Source organism: Pezoporus flaviventris, unplaced genomic scaffold, assembly GCF_033815535.1.
Source record: "Pezoporus flaviventris isolate CSIRO_AGI_PZ_B2104156 unplaced genomic scaffold, CSIRO_AGI_Pfla_v1 ptg000013l, whole genome shotgun sequence".
NCBI lineage: Eukaryota > Metazoa > Chordata > Aves > Psittaciformes > Psittacidae > Pezoporus > Pezoporus flaviventris.
In genome coordinates this window covers 37,345,485-37,366,110 of record NW_026892561.1, presented here as the reverse complement: position 1 = coordinate 37,366,110, position 20,626 = coordinate 37,345,485, and the positions used below count along the sequence as shown (strand labels likewise).

Sequence of the window (20,626 nt, the reverse complement as noted above, 5' to 3'; positions counted from 1 at the left end):
TCATTTATGCAAAACAAACCTCAAACAAATACAAATAATTATCTTTGAATACTAGAAGAAAACAGGATCACTTTTTATTACCTCCATAGCTGTTACAGTTGATCTTTATATTTTATTCTTTTTTAGCTTTCGGTGAGTAACATCTGGGACTCATCACGCTGTCCGGCATTTCAACAAAGATGATGTCACTGGTGCCAAATACTCTGACAAACATGTCTACTGCATAAATCTAAAGAACTGCAACACCAGACAAATTATGTTTACGATTAGAGACAAAATGAATCATTTGTACTGTGAGTTTAAGTACGCTAAACACAGACTTTCTTTCCAGAGGGAAGACATTGACTGGAAACTGTAAAAGCAAGCAGTTTTTATTTTTTTTTTTTTTTTTTCTCTGAGAGTTTGGAGGAGCTTTTGATCTTCCAGTGTCCATTACAACCTTGGGGAAGGTTAAGTTAACCCTTTGAAAAACATTCCTAGCAGCCTCCAACTCACTTGAACAAAGTAACTTAATTACCAGCTAAATTGAATTCGAACTGCTCTAGAGAACATGAACTGACATAACTTAGCTCTGATGACAAGGAAATGAAAAAGAGTGAATTTGTTTCTGACATGCGCTGAGGGGCCCAAACTCCCAATTTCAATTTTGGAGGCACCAGGCAGTGTGATTTTGTTGCACAGAAGTGTTGGTGCGCAGTTGGCCAAGATGCAAGTTGTGTGCCAGTGGTGCAGAGACCCACGACACTGACTCCTCTTGCCATGCTGCTCAGAGGGCAGCATGGGGCAAGACAGCAAGAGGACAACTCTGTGCAAGTCTGAATTTTCCCACTTGACTAAGGGAGCCGAGCCTGCAACTGCGGAAAGCACTTCAGGTACCATCTCTTCTCCAGCCATGCACTGGAGGAGGAATTTCTTTCTTACCCTTTTCTTCCTGTGCACCCATCCATAACCTAGAAGACCTTTTCAAGGATTGCTTTGTTAAAGATACAATTCAAAAGGGAATTATGCAATTCAGTATTGACCACTCCCACCAAGAATTCGTAAAAGCAGCATGACTTTTCCAGTCTGACAGGCAGGACACTTCAAGGACACAGGTTTATCAAGCAGAATAGCACTACAAGCTCTGCATTTCTCTGCTGCTAGTGTGTACCTACTATTACAGGAATTGTGATCAGTGGTTTCTCCAATAAGAGTATAAGCGAAAAAGGCCTAAGCCTGGAACTGCAGCAATTTCAAGGGGCAATAATTGCACAGGGAATTTCTGTGACATAGACACTAATTCACGTTACAGTCAGCTTAATAATGTAACCAACAAACAATTGTAAGCAATATAGGATGTACTCACCAAGATATGCCTGCTGCTTAAAAAGATAATGATCTTAGCTAAGACTCTTCAATTTCTACTTAGAAAGTAAAATATTCAAGAGAAAGATGTATTTCAACTAGCACACAAAAGTGAAATTCTAGATTACATTAAAATGGCAAATAAGCAAATAAATCACAACACTGCCAAGGTGTCAGATAAAGATCTGAGTCCTTTAATCACACTGCTAATAAAGTTTGAATAAAATTAAGTCACCCATCATTTATAATACCAGAGTACAAGTTCAAATATTAAGTTAAAATATGATTAACTCAGCTTTCAGCTGGCTCCAGAAGTGTTCATCTGCACTTGATATTGTGAATACTTTCACACCAGCAACTATTACTTACAGCCCTCGGGTATAACATCTTGCACCCAGAAGTAGCAGGAACACATTGGTATTTTTTCCCACATACATGAATATTAGCCTTGATACAACTACAATATCTCTTTATGCTCAGCTGTGCCAATATTTCCCTTTTGCTTTCTACCACATGCCCTATTGTAAAATCTCTCTGGTAAAACTAAAAGGACAGGGAGTTTTATAAAACAGGATAATCCTACTGAACATGCAATCAATTAACTGAAACAGGGAGATGGATATTTTCTGAAACTCCTTACAGGCTCTAGACAAACACAGTGAGATAACAATGGCAAATTGTTTGGCTTACTAATTGTAACCAAATGTATGCCATTCTATCAAAACATTCTCAGGAGGATGTCAAAGACTCTTTTTTAAGTAAACATCTTGTGTCATCCTTTGACTGAAGTGGAATGAGGGTCTCCAATAAAAATAGTACGTATCAAGGACCCTTAAAGAGGTTTTTATATATATATATCTTATATATATTTATATATATAACTGATCTTTGAAAATGCAGCTTGAGAGGTACATTAATAATTTCACCCAGCTGGGCAATAAACAGTCCTGCCAAAAGAATTATGTAAAATTACATAAATCCTTTTAAAGGGAATATGCTTTAAGGAGACAAAGTATAGACTGAGCTACTTCACCTTTTTTTTTTTCTTTTTCTTTTCACAGCTGTGTTCTACGGAAAGCATTTTAGTGTGTAAAATCTCTCTCCTTGTAAAGTACTCCAAAGAGAAGCCAAAATTCAAACCTGACTGTAATGCATAATACTAAAGTGGCATATGGTGCAAACTACAGAAAAGTTGAGCACTGAGAAATAAACAAACCTCAACCAAATAAAAAAAGCTTTTCATGTTTGAAGCAATTGATAAAATAACAATGAATGGCTAAAGGCAAATATTTTTTTCATCAAGGCATAACTTAACCTTTAAATACAATACATATCCAAGGGGAACTACCAAATACTTAAAGCATTTGATCATACTTAACATGTGGATTGCTAAAATAGGAAAAAGAGTTAAAACTTCACATTTTTAAAAAGAACCCATACATTATAGCAGTGGATCCAATCTTGTAATTTACACTAGCAAAGTGCTTAAGCATGTTGCTATCCAAACTTCACAGGAAAGCACAGTGCTTAAACAAGACAGCTAAAATTAAAAAAATAAATAATTAAGGATAAATCCAAGTATTTTGGTGTCCTCAAGATAAGAAGGATATAGAGTTGTTGGAGCAAGTCTAGAGGAGGGCCACAAGGATGATAAGGGGGCTGGAGCACATCCTTTATGAAGACAGGCTGAGAAAGTTGGGGCTGTTCAGCCTGGAGAAGAAAAGGCTGCGTGGAGACCTCATAGCAGCCTTCCAGTATCTGAAGGGGGCCTACAAGGATGCTGGAAAGGGACTCTTCATCAAGGACTGTAACAACAGGACAAGGGGTAATGAGTTTAAACTTCAATAAGGAAAGTTCAGGTTAGATATAAGGAAGAAGTTCTTTACTGTAAAGGTGGTGAGGCACTTGAACAGGTTGCCCAAAGAAGTGGTAACTGCTCCATTCCTGGCAGTGTTCAAGGCCGGGTTACACAGAGCCTTGGGCAACATGGTCTAGCTGGCATTCCTGCCCATGGCACTGGGGTTGGAACTAGGTGATCTTAAGGTCCTTTCCAACCCTAACCATTCTATGGGCCTATTATTTTGCCCGATATGTCCTCAATAATAAATATATAAGTCCTTTAAGTTTGCCTACGATGCTCAAAGATGTTAATTTCATTCAAACAAATAGTAAACTTTGCATTAATTTCAGTCACACAGAAGAAATATGTGAATTGAAAAGCATATGCTGCCATAGGGATTGCTAGTTACCAACTCACTTCCCATAGTTCTCTATCAGCTCTGATATCTGAGAGCCAAGGCTGCAGAAAATGCTTCTAAAACTACTGCGAAAACTGAGCTATGAGAGGCTGAGACTGTGACTGGCTGGATTAGCAGCCTCAGGATGTCAGGGATACCATATTTGCTCTCTACTTCATTTTCTGTCTTCATTATAGGCAGTGAAGAGACTGTAAACCGAGAAGTACAGAAGCATGAAAAGAAATAGAAAACTTTTTTCTAGTCCTTTTATCCTTTAGAAATCTAACTATCTGCAGAAAACAGAAGAAAAATCAAAGCACAGCATAAAAGTTTTAGCATAAGAACAACCAGACTGGAGGAGACCAAAGGCCTCAAGCAGAGTTCTGCCTCCAGCAGTGGCCAGTGGCAGAAGCATGGGGATGAGGAGACCAACCAGGTTTGGACATCCCTCTGCTTGGCTGTACCTCTCCACCTGGTTGGCAGCATGCTTGGGACTTCCTGCAGTGGAAGCTTGCTGTAAACCAGAATATGTGGTAGCTTTCTCATGGACCTCTCTTTACAGTCACTAGCCTGTTACTGTTGTCAAAGGATAGCATGGGACAAACCAGAGATAATTATCAATGAATAAAGCATAGGAGACAACTCTCTACAAGAGCAGTCATTGTACTGCGCTGGTTCAAGGACCAAACCAGGGGAGGCAGATTCTTAATCCGCATAAGGAATTGCAAAGCCCTGTGCAATTGTTTGGTCATTGAAGGCTGACCTATAGGCTACGTTAAATTTAGTTAAGGGATACCAAAGCATAACTAGTTGTAATGCAGTTCAAATCATAACAATTTTAGTTGTGATTTTTTTTACTTTTTTTTTTTTTGTATTCAGAAGGCTAGTCAGTTGTTGATCTTGTGGAAGCATAGACAGATGCAATGGCTATAGCAAACTGAGTGGTATGTACAATGGGTAGTTCAAAACATGGCACTAAAACATACTGTTGAGGAATTAAACCACAGTTAAGGGCACAGCATTCTTAGATGAAAGATAACAAACAGCATTCTTTAATAATTTAAAATGTCATTAAAGAAAATCAACAGCAAATGCAAGTCAGCCCTAGAGTTGCTTTAGACTCAGTGGAGCTGTGGTATTAGTGTTTTGACCAAAACAATGGAATAATATGAAAAGGGTAGCTCAAATATCAGAGGGAAGAGAAAAAATTTTTTAAAACTTCTGCTAGCAGTATCCAGCAATAAGTGTAATAACTGACTGACTGAAATAGCCTTTTGTTTCCTCACAGATATTTTTTTCAAGCTCTGCTGTTTACTATTACTTCTTACAGGCTTGGTGTTTCCTTTCAGACTTTCCATCTAGATCAGAACTATAAAAGACTCATAGGTTCAGAGAGACTATACAAACACTGATTTAAGTTCCACTCTAAGTGATTTTACAACCTGAGACTTCACTATGCATTTCAGCTTTGTAACCAACAGCAAATGTCTAAGCAAAACTTTATCAGAAAACATAAAATTACTTAAGTTTCTGAAACAAAACAAAACATCCACCCAATCTTGTGAAATAACAGATTACTTCTGCTGTATTTAAAGAGTGAAGCAGAAGCATTTTTTCCCACTATTTTTAGTGAATTTTTCTTGTCGACATGGCAAACCTGTTTATAAACATAAAATCAATGTACAGTTTTGTAGAAAATCAACCCCCTCTACTATGATATACAGCACTAGAGAGGTAAACCAGAATTGTCTACAGAAAACAAGTATTTCAGAGCACACAGATGCATATACAGACATACACTCACACATTTCTATTCCCTAATGCCTTCAAACTTTATTATGTTGCAGTGGAATTACTGCAACAATTCTGCTATCAGACAGGACTTGATTACCAAGGAAGAGCAGAATTTATAGCCTCCTGATTTTATATTCCTACAATCTGAGCACATATGTCAACTTTAGCTTAAGAAAAGAATTACTGGTTATCATTACATTATTGTTTCTGTTAGCTAATCTTAGCAGGACATAAGGGAGAAAGCATAGTAGAAAAAAACTCCACATGTATTTCAGCTAAAGCGGGTATCATAATAATAAAATCCATGTAGTTTTGTATAACAGTTTATTTATTCTATTATTTTAAAGGAATCCAGAACATGTAAATGCACAAAAACATGCATGTATATACCCACATTATCAGTAAAACACAGGCATATTACAATTAGGACTTGCAGCTATTGAGAACCAATACCAAAAAATACAAACTTTCAAAAGAGAATTAAGATTAGTTTGCACAGAAGCTGAAGTAAATACTTCATGCAAAGTTGTTCTGGGCTGCTCCATGACCAAGAGCATTCATGGACTTTGTCTCATACTCTATGGGAGCCGTATCAACTTTCCAACATTTCACAGGCTTCCACCAAGGCTTTGTGTTTCCCAGCTTTTCATAGCTGAAGTAAGGCATGATACAATGCAACAGCAAAAATATTACAGAAGCAGGTAACAATATTATCTAACCTGATATGGGAAGATGCTTCAGTGTAATCTTTCACCACAACATTTTACATAAAACTATTCAAAACATTGTTTGGAAATTCGAGCATTTGGTGCCAGATTCAAGCTGCTCTTCGGACAATCAAAACCTTGGGAACTACCATGTGATAAAATGAAAATTTTTGTAAGGGGAGCTGGTTAGTTAAGAAGAAATGTATTTGCATTATATACGATAGAAATCTAACTGCCAATAAGAAAATCTACCTTTTCTAAGGTGGGAGTCTTCCCTGCCTCCACATTGCCATAATGACTGTATTAGAATTGTTCAGGTAGATAACAAACAATTAGAAATTATTCATTAAGACAACTGACTTATAGTTAGTTCTTCTGTCTAAAATTAATTCAATGAATCCTTACTACATATATTATTCCACTGCTTTCACTGCAATTAATCAGAGTCAGTTATTGGCCAGTGTGACTGAAAATGGCACAATCAAGCCCAATGCAGCATACAGGAGATAGATAATTTTAACAGCTGCCCCTAGCATACTCTTGTCCTCTTCGGCAAAGTTTAGCAGCAATCTTTCAGTGTATTCTTTGAGATATTTTATATGAATGAGGTATAGAATTTTCTGGCTCACAGTCTGGAATCTCCTCCACTGTATCTTGGAAGGAATTAACACAATGATCAATGAATGCTTTCCAGTTTATGTTGCTGAAACAGCCTGGTAAAATGAACCAGTCTGTAGGTTAATTTTTTGTTTTATCTGCATGACAAAGTACATTCTGACTTCAGCGTTTCAGACTATGCTTGCAAAGTATAAAGCTCAAGATATAGACATTATTTTCTGCCTTTTCTGTCCTCCCCTCCTCTGCCTCCTCTGCTATATTTTGTTGTTCTTCTCAAAAGATATTTTCTCCTTCAATTTGTTATTTTCTCTTGATGTGCAGTCTATTATTCAGCCTGAAGTTCAGAATATAGTCCTCTCTTCATACCGAAATTAAAACGCAATTGAATAAATTAAGCAAGAATGGAAATGCCTTAACAATGTCTTCAGATGTTTCTTTATTAAGTATAAAAAATATTAGTAAGAATTCTAGCCAGAAACTTTACACTCCTGTCACTGTGAACAACTTCATCCTCTTTCTCTGATTTGCTAGTATGTGTGTGAGTGACTGCTCCCTATTGTATTTTGGAACAGGTGAAACATTTCAGTTACACTGTATGGTCGGATTGGAGTCACCTGCCAAGACACGAAGGAGTCCTTCAAACCTGTCCCCAGGGGAAAACTTGGGGGCAGATTTCCCAAGGAATGTAATGGGGTACCCAATGCAGTTCTAAGTAGCCACTCTCTCTTAATAAACCAGTTGCATATTACATATAGGATTCTGGATCTATTTTGCAGAGACTTCAGAAATGGCAAAAAGAAATGGTTTCAGCAGGAGATAATAGGCTTTATGACTTTTCCCAAATTATTCCCCATTTTAGTAGCCATCATCTTGTCGGTGACATCTGGAATGATTAGAGGATGATATTTTAGACTGACAACTGGGCTGTCATTCACACTGTCAGTCAGCAAACATCCAGGTTGCCCAGGGTTACAAAGCTAGTTTATGCCTTTATCCTGTAGTATACAGCATTGCTGATTCTTTACCTGGATTTCAGATGAAGCAGTTCTGACAGCTAGCACCAGAGGCAGGCAGAGAGCTCATGTTGATGGTGGGAGTCCTGTGGTGCTTTTGTGTGTGACAGTTTTAGTGCTTCTGTGGCAACCCATCGGGCAGGACGTAACCCTGGAGTATTAGGTGGGTCTAGAAAGTTCATCTGCTTTCAAAAAACAGAAGGCAAATGTTTACCTAGAGCTTTAGGAACACATCTAATTATTTTAGGCTTATGTACCTGAATGGGAGCCTTCTTACACAACCCAGGTGTCTGCAGAATTATTATCCCAAATACCCTCATCATTATCCTAGACCAGAAAAAAACCCACCCAAAGCAGCCTTGAGCTCCAAGGATGAGCAGTCCCTGTGTTTTTCCTCAGTATGCAAGAGCACCCTCACAAAACCATCAGCAAGAATAAATGTGCTTCACAGCAACAACTTCACATGGTTCAACCATTCTTTGATATGCAGTCTAAATTCCTTCTCACTCACTCACTCCTCACTCACTGTCTATGTGCACCCAAAGAACTCTGCTTTTAAATGTTTCAGTTTTGGAACCCAGATTTGGGCACCAAAAGTCTGATTTTCCAAAGGGAAAAATTAACCTGCAGTTCTCAGAAAACAAAAAGCAATGCTGTGAGTATGTACCAGCTGTGACACTTAAGACCTAGAACACAGTAATGAAGAAATGAAGAACCAAAGCACCAAAGACAATTTTGCTGCAGCTTCCCTTCATTTCTCTTTGCCTCAATGTATTCTTCTAACACAAAAATAACATTTCTTACAGCTATACTGAGCGAATGGGATACTCACAAAGCCTAATAATTTTTAAGTAATAAATAGCTCATAAATTAAGGTTAGAAATCACTATACAGTTTGTTATCAGTGAGCAGCTAAGTAACTTGTTATTGCTTTGGTTCCAGAGAGGTAACAGTACAAGCCATCCTAATGCACTGTGTTTCACAGACCAGTTTAAAACTCACACCATGTGTCTGTGCTTCTGCAAACAGCCTTGCAGCCTTGTCCTCAGAAAATGTAAAATGAAACAGCTCAAAGCAAATTTGCTTAAAAATCCAATAAAAATGCCTTAAAACACCAACAGAAGTTGCATAGCCTGAAGGCAAGGAACTCCTTCAGTAATGTTTCTAGCTAATGTTTCTGAAGCATGAGAAAAAGTAATAAAATTTCATAAACAAGTTGTATAAAAAGGACAACTATTTTTTGCCTGTTGTATGAATCTGAGACCGTAATGCCTCTATGCAGGGCTGTATTCTGCCTCCTGTGTACCTTGATCCTAGTACCAGAAGATGCTTACCAATTACAGCAGCAGAGAAGCTGAAACTGGAATGAAAGGGGCATGTAGATACATGCAGGCATGGTATTAAAACAAAAGGAGGAAAAAAGCATGTTTGAAGCATACTTGGGTAGCATTGTTCTGGAGCTCAAACCAACACCCTTCTAAAGGGCAAATAAATCACTATAATTTATTTATAATAACTTTCTAAATATCTTGCTCTAATTCTTTTCAAGTAGCATCTCACAAACCTGGTTGTTAAGTATAAATTAAAACTATTCAAGAGGTAATATTTATAAAGCACTTTTGCATCCACAGATGAATGCTGCTGTATATTATGAACATTGACATATTTGACAAGGCAACAGAGTTAAATGTGATACAGAGTCAGACTAAAGATTTTTTTCTTGTCTGAAAAGCCCTTGTTTTGTTACTAATATTAGAGCTACAGCAACCTATTTGACAAAAAGCACCTCCTAATTTGAGAGCTGTAGCTCTTAAGCTCCATAGTAGCAGCTATTTACCTGGTTGGTTCACTCTTCACAAAATGTGCCCATTAAGCTCAGGGTATAAAGCCAAAAAAAAAAAAAGCCAACAGCCACTCTACTGATCATGACTGAACAAGTGACTGTGCTGCTATGTGCTGGATAAGAGACAGTAGAGGAAAAGGAGATAAACCTTGGGGTGTAAGACAGTAGTTTACATATTGCATTTAGAACAATAGGCAAAGCTATTATTGACTTCATCGGGAATAATTCATAGTAGCACAAATTCTCTGCTTGCAGGTGTTTGGAGGATTTTCCCTGAGGGAAGCTTTATGATATATATACATACATACATACACACACACCACCAGTTTATGTCAAGGGAATTTATGCATGCATTCTCAACTGAGAGTAAATTTTAGCCCTTTTCTTGTTCACTAACATTATACAAACATTTTCCCAGCTTGGCAGGGCTAAATTAAATTGGGCAACGTTCTGTGTGTGTTTGATGTCTGCTAAATGAAGTGAGCTTCCAATTCGTCATATTTACTCAAGCTCACTCAACTCTAGTAAAAATTAAAATGTTCCAGTTAATTTAACAAGATAATTTAGCGCTCTCAAATCTTTCTTGCTCAACATTTGTTGCTGTTTAGAAGTCGGGGCTATGTGCTGCCATGTAATTCTTTGGACAGCTCTGAGGACTTAATAGTGAGCAATAGACATTTTAGACACTGGACTGACATTGTGTTTAATCTCAAGCAAGTCCCTGAGCTGCCACTGGAGAGAGGAAATCTAGGATCAGGCCCTTTGGATTCATTATTTAAAGAAAAGAGATCACACAAAAAGCCACAGAATATTTAGGAAAGAATCAGGGTGACTAAGGTAGTAGTTGGAAGATGAGAAGTAAAACATTGCCACATTGAGTAACTTGGTTACAAATAGAAAGTAGGCAAAGGCACGAAGATCCAAAATAATAAAAGTATCCACACATGAAGCTCTTTCATGTTTGGTACTTGGAAATAACAAATCTATTTTATGGCAATACAGACAAGGAAACCAAAGCATCATGCAATTTTAGTGGTGCATATGTGATAAAGGCCACTAAAATGAACACTTAATGAAATGAACTAAGATTGAGAATTTAAGATTGGCCATACCTGTAACACTGAGATTTACTCATAGGAATATGTTATATTGTTTCTCTGTAAACTGCTTATTAAATGTTATTTGTAGGCTTAAGCACTAAAAGACAAAAAAGCAAAGTAGCCTCCACATCCAGAAATCCTCTCATTACCAAAGGACAAGTCACTGTCTGAGGGATGGCAGCACTGAAACATCTGCTATATAATAGGTCGCCAAAGATCTAGTGTATCACATTGAAGACAATAGTGAAAATTCTCTTCTCCCATTTATTTGGTGCTACTCTAAGAATCGGGGTAGAACGAAGATTACTGGCTGGTTGTATTGAATCAGAGTCAGATGCTGGTGATCCCGTTCTACAAATCACATGAAACTCTACTAAGATCTCAAAGGCCTTTGGAAGGATTTGTAGGGACTGAACGGATAGAGCAGTGGATTGTGCATAGCCTTTCTTCTCCCCAGAGGAGATAGGCTTTTTATAACCTGGATCACATCTCCCTTTGCAGAAGCTGGAAGACCAAAGATGCCACAGACACAAGAGTTTGGTGCATTTGCTACTGCTTACTGCTTTGGTGCACTTGGAATACTAGTCCTTCACAGAAGATATAGGAAACTAGAAAAGATCAGCCTCCTAACAGAGTTGGAGGTATTAAGCTAAGCAAAACTATTCTAAGTCTCACACACAGGTGCCTTCAAACACTCTTGTTTTCAGTCTTTCTGCAATTTCCTATGAGACTGTGGAAGACAGTCACATTTTAATAAGAATTCATTAAGCATCTTAGCAGCTTGGCAATATTCAGTATACCCTGAAGAACACGCAGACACGTGAACTGCAAAAAGCTAGCATACAAATGCAGAGCAATTTAAGCAAAATGGTGCTGGGGACTTGAGTAAAATAATAGCTATGTGCTACTTGCAGAATCAAAAGCAATGCAGATGCACCTGGTTTCATTACACAAACCTTGCATAGGTTTGTCAAAAGGTTTGCAGACCTGTCAAAAAAACTGAGAAGAGTTTAGGAGCTTAGGATTTTAAAATGAAACCATGAGCCGCTAAATACCTTCAAAAGCCAAGGATGGCTATGGTTCACCCTAGGAGAGATGTAAGCTAGAGGAGTGAAGAGGTACCATGCTAATAAATGTATTTTACTGTGCAAATATATTTTCCAGCGTTTTGTGTTGTTTTTTTTTGTTGTTTTTTTTAATTTTTATTTTCCAGTGAACTTTAAAATATTTTCACTTAAACATCCATTCAGAAAGACAGATGACATAAACATCAAGAATGGTAGTATTGAATTCCAGTGAAAAAACAGCAAATGTGATGCAAGAATATGATAGCAGAAATAAAAATATCATTAAATGACTTTATCAGTGATAAAGCCATTTAAAATAATCCAGCATTATTTCTGATCGCTTCTGAGAAAACGGGATAATGCAGAGATAAATGGGGAGCTGATAAAAAAAAAAAAGATAATTAAGGAAAGAATTGCCAAGAACCTAAAAAAACCCAACCCCAAACACCCCAAACCAAACCCCCTCACCTGAAGAGAAGTTGAAAGCAAAAGGTTATTTACATTAGAAAGGAGACACATAAGAAGGCCATGATCCATGTATGAAAACTGAATAGCTGGAAAAGATTTCCAAACTGAAGAGCTGGAAAAGTTTCACCCAAGGAAAAGGGATTTACTGAAATGAAAAGCTGGCAAACACAACAGTGATAAAAAGAAACTTATTTTTGTTTCATAATTAAACTATAATAGACAGCTGAATACATTTTTTTTTTCAGTTTTCCATTGTAAAGTGTAATGTAGTGCTTCTGAAAATGGAAGCATCATAAAGTATCTTTAACATATATATATACCTATAAATATAAATCTAACAAACATTTTTTAGAGAAATATTTCATTTCATCTTTAATGTGTTGATTCAACTTCTTTTATTGTATCACATATTAGATAAAATAATAAACACTCAAATGCTTTCAAAGTATTTCAGTGATCAGGAATTAACATTTTCCACCAAGAAATAGCAACTGGGAATTCTTGAAAATTTATTTTAATTTTTGTATTTCATTTCTTGCAGTTAGAAATTCTCATTTCCTGCAGCTCTGGAGCTCACCAACACTGATTTTTTGAGAGCAAGAATTTACCACAACTTCCTACGAAGTAAAGAATATGCATAGTGACTAGAAAGAATGGGAATTAATATTTTGTAAGGAATGTTGATTCACCGGGATATTCCTTAGTTTCAGACATTCTGAATTGGTTCCTTGGGCAGTGCATTGTGTTTAGCTATTAAAAGTTTTTCATACTCTGTTCTATAGCACCTGTAGGAGGAAGGATATGAGGCTGAAAGGACCTCCAGGTGGTGGGGCTTCTACAACAAGAGTGCAATGGCATCAAGGCTCACTCCCTGCACTGCTGATGGGAGTTCATGAGGTCAGGATTTCAACCTGTCCTTTCAATCAAGAACAGCGAAACAGCTTCCTAGAATGCTGCTAGAGCCTTGCAGCTCTCTTGTGAATGGAGGAGAGAACTGATAAAGGAATTTGGCAAACTGCTATCCTTTTGTACCTGAGAATTCAAATCTGGTGACAAAAATGAGAGCATGAAAATGGAGCCAGAAGTGGAGATATCAGAATAAAATACATTTTTCAGTCCCTTTCAGTTTGAAAAATCCTATTGTTCGGCCCCTGTACTGAAGATGGAAAAAGCACACACGTGCACCGAGTTCATAGACTGAGCATTACTTGCAGCTCTTTCAGATGATGAAAAATGCAGATGAGGTTGATAAGGAGACTCAGGGGTTTCTACTGGGTGCTGCAGCATGAAGAGGTTGCCTTTCATACAGGACAGAAAGTCAAATTAGGTCCATGTAACTGTTCAAAATTCATTAGAATGACCTTAGTTAAGCTTTCCTTCCATGCACACTATGGTATATGATAATATAGCCTGGAGCAACAGCAGTAGTGGTGGTAGCACTTTCTGAAATATTTCCACTACTTGAAAGCCATTGGATTTGTTAAAATTTCTAAAAGGATTATAGCAGGATGACTGGGTTTTTTGCTTTTACTTTCTCCAAGCCAGTATAATAATATTACATAGGGCTTTTCATCTTCAAATATCTTTACAAATCTTAGCAATTCATAGTAACTGAACACTTATAAAAATATAATAAAACTCATTTTTGCTGTCTTGCTAATTTTTTCTCTTATTTTTAAGAATTAACTTTAAATAGCAGTAACTTCTTTAAGTGGGCTGGTTCTGTAAATGTAACATTAAACTTAGTAATAAGGAAGTTTGAACAGCCACATCCCCTATACAATCATTAGTCATAATAATAATGAAAATAAAATATTTTATGACTCCTGCTATTTCAATAGAAGATGGCAGCACTTTTCTCCTTCCAGTTTAGACAGTTAATTCATTGCTCTTTTATTATTTAAACCACAAGCAAGAATAACACTGAAACAAGTATTACCAAAGAAATCATCTTGCCATATATAACCACATCTAATATCTGTGGCAGATAAGAATAGGAAGAAGTAATTTTATTATTCCCCTTTTAATTTCTGAGCAGTTGCTCTAAAAACACATAAAATGTTCCCACAACTTTCAAGTCTCTGGTGCACAACCAGGTAATTTCTCTACTTAACACTAAGTTTGCCAATTGGGGGCAAAGGCCCTTTGCTCTTGCTCACTTCAGCGGATGCTGAAGGCACTCACCAACCAGCAAGGCTGACTTCTGGGCTTTACTTCACACCATTAAAAATACACTGCACAAGGGGAGGTGCTTCTCAGTGCAAGGCAGGGTGTCTGCATCCAGGCCCTGATGAAGCAGTTCTATGCACATGAAAATTCACCCTGCATCTTTGCCCACTTATTCCCAACAGCACACAGGAAGCTCAAAGGCTGCTAGCTTGCTCCTGGAGACCTTACCAATACAAAACACCTATTGAAGATGGAGCACTTTCTGCTCCCAGCACTATTACGAGTGTCCCAGTTTGAACAGTCTAATAATACTTAGCAATAACTTCTGTGAAGTCAAGAGAAGGGGTCAGGCTTTTCATGGCCCTAAAACATTTCCTAACTGAGGCCTAATTCTGCAGCCCTTCTCTCACACTGAGTAGCACTTAGCTGTCCCATAGACACCAAGGTGACAGCTTGCACAGAATTGTCATTGCAGAGGCAGAGAGAAAAAATGTAAAAATTAAATTCACGCATAAAAATAAACAGGCAGGGATCAAATACCTGAGTCTTAAAAATCACTCACTCATTCTTCTGTCTTAGCTTGCTCCACAGTCAGAAGACATTTCACGTCATTGAACTGTTTTTTTGCACAAGAGTCCAACAAAGTCCCATGAACTTTTCATAAATGCTAGAATTGCTGCTCTAGGGAGAAGAAAACTGAGGCAACTCTCCTCCAAAGCAAATGGAGTTAGAGCAAGGAGGAGGGAGGCATATCACCTGGTTTTTGGACCAAGACTGGCCTCATAGTGCAGTGGGGAATAGCTGAATGATAGCAGACTACATGCCTAAAATAATAGAAAACAGGAGAGTGGCAGTTTATAAAGAATCTTGCAAAGAAAAAAAACGCTATTTTTTTTTCTTACAACGTCCTTGCAGTATAGGTTTTTTCCTCCCAAAAGATTCCAATACTGAACACTAAAGCCTGGGTTCTGGCCTCTTGGTAATAAGTAATTTGCAAGAGACTGGTCACAGAAAGGTCAGAAAACCATGTAAATTGCTTGGATGGGAAAGCTTCTTTCACAGGAGGAAGCTGTAGGTGGTAGAGAGGCTCCCTGCCACAATTTTGCATTCCCCGGACATAGTGATATAGAGAGACAAGAGAGCAGTGCTGATCTCCCATCGGGCACCCTTCAGCTGCCCTCTGTGGAAGGGAAGGATGCCAGGCCTTCAGTAAATACTGAGGGTGGTTTCCATCCTTTATAGCAACAATCTCAACACCACCTTTTAGCTATTAGGCAAGCAATTTTTATTTTATTTTTTTTTAAACAGGGTCCACAGGCTGAAAATGTTCTAGTGGGTTTTACTATACACCCAGTTGCACGTTTGATTTTTACTGTGACACACCCAGAGAGGGGATGAGAAGATATACCTCCCAATACCTGACAAGGTTTCCTTCTGGGGGATTTTACCATGGTGTTTGCATTTAATTTCATCATAAATGCAGCCTTGTGATATAGGGAATACAGAAGCTAACAGAACATGCTTTGGGAGCTCTTACTTCTTCAGTCGGAGTTACTCTCATCCACATGCAGAACCAAGCTGATGGATTGATCTGGGGTAGCTCATTACAGAGGTCTAATTCACTGAGAAGCAGCATTCTTTCATGTTTTTCACTTCTAGTCATCCAGGAGGACAAAGACTCGCTTCCCATGGGTCACCTCTCCTGTGCTGTACTGTATGCCTCCACCATTCACTCTGCAGACCCTTGGGGAAAATGGCTGGGTCAAAATAATGGGAAATACTTCACTAAGGAGCTGATATTGCCATGATTCCTGCAACCGACCACCAAGTAAGTTATGCAGCTTCCTTCCACATGTCAAACAAATATTTCACATTGAGTATATTGCAAAATGAGCACTCAGCTTTGCCAATTCCATTGTTCAGCTGCATCTCAAATCCTGCTTGTTTGGTGTTGGACCTACATCAATCTTATCGAATGAGATTAAAATATTTTTACCAGTTAAGATACACATTCTGAATATACTACTGTAGATCTCAGTAAATCCACAAGCCACAAAAGATTTCACTCAGCATTATGCATTGTGTTACTATCCAAACATAAATGTTAGAATTAAATGTAGCTGTAGTGCAATAAACACCATCACATCTCCCTTCTAGGAATATTTTTCAACAAACCTTTGTGCTAAAATGAACATGGTTGTTTTGTCTTATTTAATTAATATCTAGGCTCAAAGATCACCCTTTGCTTTTCTTTACTTTGAAAAAAAAACCCTTTTTTTCTGGATTAACACAAATATTAAACGGAAAGACTGTGGAACATAAAGGGCATGGGTTGCATTTTGCACAGGATAGGTTCTGGTTGAATGAGATCTGGGATGTGTGCCAAATTAATAGAAAAAATCCTGTTCTTCCTCTCCAATAGCCACAATGCTCATTATTAAGAAAAGCATATGAACCACAGGATTTGATTTTAATAACACCAATGTCTTCATTAATCTGTACTTTCCATTTAGCCTCATTATTGAGTAAATGCTGAGTTAATGCAGCACCTATTGTTGTTGGATTTTTCATGAAAAACCTTCTTTCCCTCTCCTTTTTTTATTCATTCAAGGACTATCAGGTGTGTGTGTCATGTTTTTAAACAGGCTGTCCGTTGTCAATGGCTGTTTTCTTACCTCAGGTCTATGCAGCTACTCCAGTAACGCAGTCTACAATGCAGATAGTAACAAAAAAAAACCCCACAACTCCCCAAGAGAACAAAACCCCAATAAAAACACTCCCAACTCAAAACCATATTTGTTTTGGTGTTGTTTTAAATGCTGTCATGTCAAGGAGCCTCTTACTATCACCTGCAACTGAGCTGATCTTTCCTGGATGCTCCATGCGGCCTCCTTCTAAATCAAGATTGCTGATGGCCAACATCGCTTTGTATCACAGAACAAATAGTGGCCTTTTGTCCAGCACAAGTTCCTAAACAAACTTAATCTCTCTAACACTGTGACAGATGACATTTAGATGTCCTTGTTACCCTTAAAATGAGTTTTATTGACAATCGGAGAACAAAAAGAAGGCCCAGATAAAGCCCAATGTTTTATAGGCCTGCTAACAACATCTTAGTTCTTAGTGCAGAGGGTGTAGAGAAAGCCCAGAGTTGCCCCCATTTTCCCCTGCTTTGCTATATCACCATGACAACAGATATAGAAATCACTTAGTGACTCCTAGAAAGAAAACACAGTGACACAGTACCCCTTGTATGGCGAATCAAACTAAAGCCTTCATTCAAATGGCTATTCAGCTTGGGCATTCATGTAGAGGATGGGGTGGATTTTACACAGGTAACAACAACAGAAAGGCCAGCAAGCACTCCAGCCACAGCATATGGTAAAGTCTCTGTTTAATTAATGCATCCTCAATAGAATTTATCCATTTAAAATTTGTTTTCTTTTACTTGAAACATCATTAATGTAAAGGGCAACATTAATCAACATCTTGCAAGTTAAAAGGGCATTAAAAAGTGATCTTTCCCCCCCACGCAACAGAATCTTTTCAAGTACTTTCACTTGCTGCGACTGATTCCAGGCAGGCAGAGTCCTTAATCATAAGGCAAATCTAGAGAGGCCTCTACTGGCCAGCATCTCCATCTACAATTTTTCCGTTTTTAAGTGACTTGGGAAAGCAAGCAGTGGAATAACTACAAGCTTTTATCTTAAAGTTGCACACAGAACGGATTACTGATAAATATATGGCAAAAAAACATAGGATAATTGTGCTTTTTTGAAGCGATCATGTACAGTATAACTTTGCTTCTTTAAAAAAGTAAGAAGACTAGAAAGATTTATCCTGGCTGTGATGTATTTGCCTCTATGACATTTTGAGACATTTTAAGATTATAGGTCTAAAAATTAATGGGCAATCACTTTTCTTTGTGCACAGGGCTCCCCTTAAAGTTGGGGCTTAAATCCATTTAAATTTGAAACTCTTGTGTGGATGTGGCATTTTATATATGCATTTCTCACGACTACAGTAAAACACATCAAAGCTCAGAGAAATTAAATCACACGCACAAGAAAAGGAAGTTATTGAATGATAGAGGAACCCTGCTTCTCTGGGCTTTCCACAGTAACAACATAAAGACAAAGAACTTTAAAATCCCCCATTTAGGTAAAATTTAACGTATTGGGTTATGGCCAGTATGCTTTGTGTTAGTATCAGCAGTTCTAGCTGGGAAAAAACGATTTTCTGATGTATCCTTTAAACAAGAATATAAAGGGTGAGTTTGAAGATACTTAAAACTAAATTGACTGACTTTATTTAATTCTTGTTATTCTAGTTATCAACCGCAAGCCAGGGGAATAAGAAATATCTACTAGGCAGAAAATGAAACTTGCTAGATTTTAACTTAATGCTGAGCAGATAGGAAACTTCTTAACAACAAAACTCATGGAAAATGGGAAAAATAACAGATCCGGTGAAAGTTGGAGGCTGAAAGAAGACATTAATACTAAAGCGCAAAATATTAATGGTGAATATAATTCACCAGGGAAGCAACTTACCTTGAGAGTAGTAGGCTGCTTCAAAACCTTAGACTAATTTATTAAGATTTTTTTTTTTCTGTGTAGAATACACATCATGGTAACTCCTAATCTTAATACTTTTTTTCTTTAAAGTCCGCAGTCTCTAATAAGTCCATAGGAATGCACACATTATTTGCATTATACTTACAGTTAGAATACTTTCAACCCTTGGATGACCTAAAAGTATTCTTTTTTTTTTTTTTTTTACTAGAAAAGGATTTAGTATATATCAAATAGCTTAAGAGACTACTATTTAGTGAAACCTTAACATTTATACAAGAAACTTTGCATCACAAATCCATCTGTCCTTCACCAGTATTCACGACAAGTTATTCCTGACTCAGTATAATATACAAGCACTGCAAGAATAGGAAAACCCCCATTTTAACAAGCCTGGATTAGCTTTTATTTCTTAAGGTACCCAGCTTTCACTGTCTTTTTGTAAAATTTTTATTTGCCTACATCTCCATATAAGCCACCAGCTAATTTTACCTCTGATTATCTTTCTCCAGAAGGGCGGGGGGCAGGGAAGGAGATGTAATACAGGTCAATTCCTACCTCATGGTCAATGTAGCCTTTAAAAAATAAACAGCAGAGCTGAGCTCACCCTTCAAGTCCCAACAGTGACACCTCCTGGGACAAGCGGGCTCCAGACAGCTGAAGATTTTCTCTGCTTTGAAGTACAGTGAGAGCTTCACTCTGCAAAGCTGCACCAGTTCCAGTTTGAGAGCTTCTTTGAAGAAACTTTTCAGGACTGATGCACTGCAGGGAGGAAAATGAACAATCCTGTTTAATTACATCAGTTTAGTGAGGAAAGCACAGGAGCTACTGCATATGGGGATGGACAATATGACGCACTAATACTGTCCTTTAATATTTCATTAAAAAAAGGGGATTCAGTTTTGGAAGTGGTGCTCCAGCAATGGTTTAGGGGTACGTCCAACAACTGTGCCCACGGAGCATGGCTAACACTAGACACTATGCCTTTCTTGCTTTTAGTAGGGTTTGGTTTGGTTTTGCTTTGGTGGGATTTGTCTGTTTGGGGGTTTTGTGTGTACTACAAGCTCACCTATGCAGAAAAGCTGGAAACACTTAAAATTACAATTTCCACCGGACTCACACCATTTCATACTAGATTTTTAAATCCATGGGCCAAAAAGCTCATGATCTACAGGTCCAGTCCTGGAAACACTAGTTAATGAACACAGATTTTCAAACAGCAGAAACCCAGTAAGGATAGGTCATCTGAATTAGATTTTATAACAAGCCACGGTGTTCTGAAAGTAAATTAATAAAAATGGATTAGAGGAAAAACATATCTTAAATATGCCTTGATTTAGAATAGCTTTTACTGGTCATTCATACTGTGTTTGGCTTAAAACATTAAAAAAAAAAAAATAGTTGCAAATTAAAAACAAGACCACCTCTTTGCAAGAGGAAAATTTCTTCCTTTAGATTCTTTCAGATCTAATAGTAAATAAAAATATTGCCAATTAGTTCACAACAGCCAAGAAATCCAAAGTGGTCTTTGATATCAGCCTAATAAAAATAAATTTAAAGAATCGTACTTTTTTAGGAATATGGACTCTAAGCATTTCATAGAGGAATCTCTGGTATGTGGTTATTTCCTGATGGAGATAGAATTACACAGATTTGGTGACATCAAAGTGTAAAAGAGCTCACACAAATTGG

The 20,626-nt window shown here is 37.6% G+C and overlaps 1 long non-coding RNA gene across 4 annotated transcripts in view; it reads right to left on the bottom strand.

Annotated features, from left to right (window-relative positions):
• Positions 1-86: 86 nt before the first annotated feature.
• LOC133268969 (uncharacterized) overlaps positions 87-20,626 on the bottom strand; it is a 52,797-nt gene continuing 32,257 nt past the window's right edge. For 3 of the 4 annotated variants that reach the window (XR_009743249.1, XR_009743247.1, XR_009743248.1), the window contains 2 exons: positions 7,726-7,864; positions 87-237 (listed from right to left, as the gene is read on the bottom strand). This is a non-coding gene — a long non-coding RNA (uncharacterized LOC133268969). Of the gene's footprint in view, positions 238-2,391; positions 3,055-7,725; positions 7,865-20,626 lie in introns of those variants that run through there. The other variant, XR_009743250.1, reaches the window with a different exon arrangement.